This window comes from Tachyglossus aculeatus, chromosome X3, assembly GCF_015852505.1.
Source record: "Tachyglossus aculeatus isolate mTacAcu1 chromosome X3, mTacAcu1.pri, whole genome shotgun sequence".
NCBI classification, from domain to species: domain Eukaryota; kingdom Metazoa; phylum Chordata; class Mammalia; order Monotremata; family Tachyglossidae; genus Tachyglossus; species Tachyglossus aculeatus.
This window is the reverse complement of record NC_052099.1, coordinates 18181675-18186674: the sequence shown is the minus strand read 5'-3', so window position 1 is coordinate 18186674 and position 5000 is coordinate 18181675. Positions and strand designations below refer to the sequence as shown.

Sequence of the window (5000 nt, the reverse complement as noted above, 5' to 3'; positions counted from 1 at the left end):
CACAGAAGCTAACTGGCAGAGCTGAGAATAGAACCTGGATCCTCTGACACCTTAGAAGCATGCCCTTTCTACTTGGCCACACTGCTCCTCAACTAATCCTTGCTTCTAGAATGTTACCTTGTCTTAGGCTGTTGAGATGATTCTGACCCATAGCGACTCCGTGGATGCATCTCTCCCAGAATGCTCCACCTTCTTCTGCATTTGTTCTGGTAGTGGATCCTTAGAGCTTTCTTGGTCAAAATATAGAAGTGGTTTACCATTGCCTCCTTCCGCGCGGTAGATTTGAGTCTCCGCCCTTGACTCTCTCCCATGCCGCTGCTGCTCAGCACAAGTAAGTTTTGACTTGTAGCAGATTGCCTTCCACTCGCTAGCCACTGCCCAAGCTCGGAATGGAATGGCTATGCCTCTTCTTGACTCTCCCTCTCATAGTCGAGGCTGGTAGAGGACTGGAAACTCTCCAGGTGCAACCCTTAGAGGGAATCTAGAATGTTAGCTCCCTCTAGACCATAAGCTCACTAAGGACAGGGATTGAACCTACCAATTCTTGTACTCTCCCAATTGGTTAGTACAGTGCTCTGCACACAGTAAGCACTCAGTAAATGTGATTAACGGATTCTAATCAATGCATTGATGGCCACATTAGGACAGCATTTCCCAAAGAAGCATCCCAATCACCTGTCATATTGGTTGAGGGATTTTGGTTCTCAAAACTAACATGTCACTTTTTAGCTCAAAAAGCCAGACCCCTTTTAGTAGAAATTCGGCTTGGGATGCACATCATGGACTTTCTTAATTGCATCATAAGGGTACACTGAATAGTAGATCTCAAAGTAACTACTTCAGTTAACACAAATACAGTTTCCAATAACACTAGGCTGATTAATGAATAATTGTAATCATAATTACTCAGAGCACATTATTATTCAAAAATTAATTATGCAATAATTTTTCTACAAAAATAGATGCATGCATTTTCAAAGCTCTAGGGGTTAAGAACACCAGATTAGTTTCAAGGCTGCAGCCCAAGCACAGATAAATTGTGTTCCTCCCATATACCAGTAAGTGAAGGATAAATGGTAGCTTTAATCTATAGAAAGAATTCAATACATCTACCTGATGAGTTTCTTCAAGTAATGAATCATTTCCTCTTGGGAAATTGTGGAAATTGTGGGAAATTGACAGAATTCCCCCTCCCGTGCTTTAGGTTTGATACCCATTCATTCTCCACCAGTACTCAAAATTTGAAGGTCAGTAGTCCAAACCTTTAGTGACTGCACTTGCAGTCATTTCCAAGTGTTGTGATTGTATGCTCACAAGTTTCTTTGACTTTATTACCAGCATGATGGCCTGTCAAATTGCAGACACTCCTGCCAGCTATGATGTTTTTTTTTATCCTGGTATGGATAGGACAAGATGGAAAAATCAGGGCTATAGCTAACATAAACTGGCTCTGAATTAGTAATTACTGATTATCTTTCTGCCTGGAATCCTGTTGAAAGACAGGGTAAAGCTATGGGGTATCTCTCCTTTATTAGCATTATATGGGGAATCAATTGCAACTATTTAAAAACTATTGTGTACTATTTTAGCAGTGCAAATTGCTAAAGTATTAATAGGTAACATCAATACTGAGGTTTTAATAGGTAATACTATAGGTAACTCCTAGGTATCAGATAAGTGTCAGAGAAATGTCAGAAAAACCAGTAAAACAAAAATTCACTTCAAGTTTTAGCCTCTTCCCTATTTCTTTCTCTTTCTCTCCCCCTTCTCCTCTTCCCCTTCCTCCCTCCTCACCCTTTCATCCTTTTCCTCTCCCTCTCATTTTCTGTCTGTTTGTTCTGACATACTACTGATATGTAATAGTTTCAATGAAGATGTTGTGATGTGCTGTTTGCGATAATATCCTTGTAGTTCTTAAGAACTATGATAACAATAGTAATAATGGTATTTGTTAAGTGCTTACTATGTGCCAAGCACTGTTTTAAGTACCGGGGGAGATACAAGGTTGTCCTACATGGGGCTCACAGTCTTAATCCCCATTTTACTGATGAGGTAACAGAGGCACAGAGAAGTTAAGTGACTTGACTAGTGTCACACATCTGACAAGTGGTGGAGCCAGAATTAGAACCCACGACCTCTGATTCCCAGGCCCGGCTCTTTCCACTAAACCACGCTGCTTCTCCTTGTTCTGTTTTTACCAGAATCTTTATGCAGATACGAGCCAAGTGCTTCATACAGTGCTTTGCACACAGTAATCACTCAATACATATGACTGACTGAGCTTGGGTGCTTAGAAATTAGTAGGAGTAGTAATAGAATTTATTAAGGGCTTGCTATGTGAAAGTGCTGGGAATCAATATATGAATAAGGCATGGACACAGTCCCTGGCACTCATGAGCTTTCAATCTATGAATGAGAAATGACTGTGTGGGAGACCTTGGTGACAGACATGTGAGGAAACAAAAATACAGAAATCATGAATAACGGCAAGCATGAAAGGAGCAGCAGGATTTCATGCTCCTCAGGTTTCAATCCATCAGTGAACCAGGGGTATTTATTAAATGCTTACTGTGAGCAATGCACTGTATTAAACATTTGGGAAAGTACAATATAACAGAGTAGGTAGGAAGTTCCCTAACCACAAGAAGCCTGCAGTCTACAGGAGGAGAGGGACATTAAAACAGATTAGGGATAGGGGAAGTAGCGCAGTATAAGGAGTCGGGTTGAAAGTCAAAGTGACAGAAGTTCTGTCGTGCACCAATTAGTTTGGTGACTGTCCCATCATTCTAAACATTGAGAAGACCTCAGACTGTCACTGCTGAGGACTTCCAGAGTGGCTCAGTGGAAGGAGCACAGGCTTGGGAGTCAGAGGTCATGGGTTCTAATCCCGGCTCCGCCACTTGTCTGCTGTGTGACTTTGGGCAAGTCACTTAACTTCTGGGCCTCAGTTACCTCATCTGTAAAATGGGGATTTAGACTGTGAGCCCTCTAGGGACAACCTGATCACCTTGTATCTCCCCCCAGCACTTAGAACAGTGCTTGGCACATTGTAAGCACTTAACAAATGTCATCATTATTATTCCAGCGCTGGAGCAGGGGTTGATGAGAATCCTGGTGGTGTGGAAAAGGGGCACTGTCTCTCCTGTGCCTCTGGGTCCTGCAAGTCACGGGGAAGGGGAGCGTTGGACAACCCACATGGTGGCCACTGGTCAATACCATTTGGACTGGCTTTCTCCCTTTGTTCTGAATACTGGGGGAAGTCTGTTGCTTTCTGAATAATAATTACTATTATAGCATTTGTTAAGTGCTTACTATGTGCCAAGCAGTGTTCTAAGCGCTGGAGTTTTAGATACAGGTTAATCAGTTCCTGCCCCACATGGGACTCACACTTTCACCCCCATTTTACAGATAAGGGAACCAAGGCACCAGGATGTTAAGTGAATTCCCCGAGGTCACATGGAAGACAAGTGGCAGAGCAGGGATTAGGTCCTTCTGACTCTCAGGCCTGTGGTCTATCCACTAAGCCACATGATTTCATGGTCCTGAATTTCTCCCAAGCCCCCTCCCCAAGAACTCTGGTGGACTAGCATCCAGTAAATGATATCTGGCTACTCCCTGCAGTCTTTTAGCTCACAACCGCATTCTGAAACATTTGAGAGGGATCAGAATTCAACACCTTGCCCTACATTTAGCATCATTCCCTGCCCAGGAGACACCAATAAACTGTTTCACTTATAAACAAGGCTTGGTAAATTCAAGCTGTATAGATTTTCCTCTGCTAGGCATGTATTTTTTTTAATTCGAGTCATTTACATTACAAATCATTCCTGATGTATCCTGCTTATTGTGTTGCTGAAGTGCATTGAAAATAACGTGCACATCTTGCAGTTTTTTCCAACTATGCACTTTACAAATTGTTTGTTTTTCCAGGCTAACAATGTTGCTGAAAGTGCATGAAATACCAAGTGCAATATTCAAGCAAATTTCCAAATTCATTCCAAGTGAGCTGCACATAAAGGCTAATATGCATTTGAAAGAACTTTCAATAGAAACCAGTGCTCACTCTCTGGAAAAGAATGAAATGTTTGGTTCTACTTTGTAACAGGGACATTGCTAGGTTATGAGAAAGTGATTTTTTTGCAAGTAAATACCATATCACCTGAAAGTAAATTGTAAGCTCCAAGCAGATATAAATCTGATTTTTCAGGGAGTGCTTTTTAGCAAGGGTTCACTTCCTGTATCCATACTTTCCTACACCAGGAATGGAGACATTTCCAGAGCTTATTATTTCCAGTTATATTTCATAATTGTGTTCATTTGGGCACTTTATATGGATACAAATCTATGTGACATAACTTGCCACACACTCATCCTCGGTTAGCACTGTAGCTTGTAGGGCAAAGAAACAGGGAATATAAATATTGAGGAGCATAGCTGTGTTGCCGTTTGCTGGACAATGGGAATGAGCCATGTATTGTACTCTTAATGATAATAATTGTGGTATTTTTAAGCACCAACTTTGTTCCAGATCCTGTTCTAAACGCTGGAATAGATAGAAGCAAATCGGGTTGGACCCAGTCCCTGCCCCACATAGGACTCACAATTTTAATCCTCGTTTTACAAATGAGGTAACTGAGGCACAGAAAAGTAAAGTGACTTGCCCAAGGTCAGCCGGAACTAGAACTCAGGTCCTTCTGACTCCCAGGGCCATGTTCTACCCACTAAACAGCACTGCTTCCAAGTACTAGTACAACTTTGTGCTCTGTACATAGTTGGTCTTCTATCAGAACCATGATTTGGTTTGGATACATTTGTAAGCATCAGTTGAGATGTGCAGTAGTAGTAGTAATAGCATTTAACTGCTTACTGTGTGCAAAACCTTTTACTGGGCACCAGGAAAGAACATCCAGTTAAGAAGTGGAGTCAGTCCCTGCATCCAGAAGGACTCACAATCTAAAAGGGCACATAGAGGGGAGTAACAGAGCTGGGATTCTACCTCT

The 5000-nt window shown here is 41.9% G+C and overlaps 1 non-coding gene across 1 annotated transcript; it reads right to left on the bottom strand.

The window, feature by feature from the left end:
* Window positions 1-341: 341 nt before the first annotated feature.
* Window positions 342-479, bottom strand: LOC119948981. The gene has a single exon (XR_005457080.1). It is a non-coding gene; the product is annotated as a small nucleolar RNA SNORA7 (small nucleolar RNA).
* Between the last annotated feature and the right edge of the window lie 4521 nt (window positions 480-5000).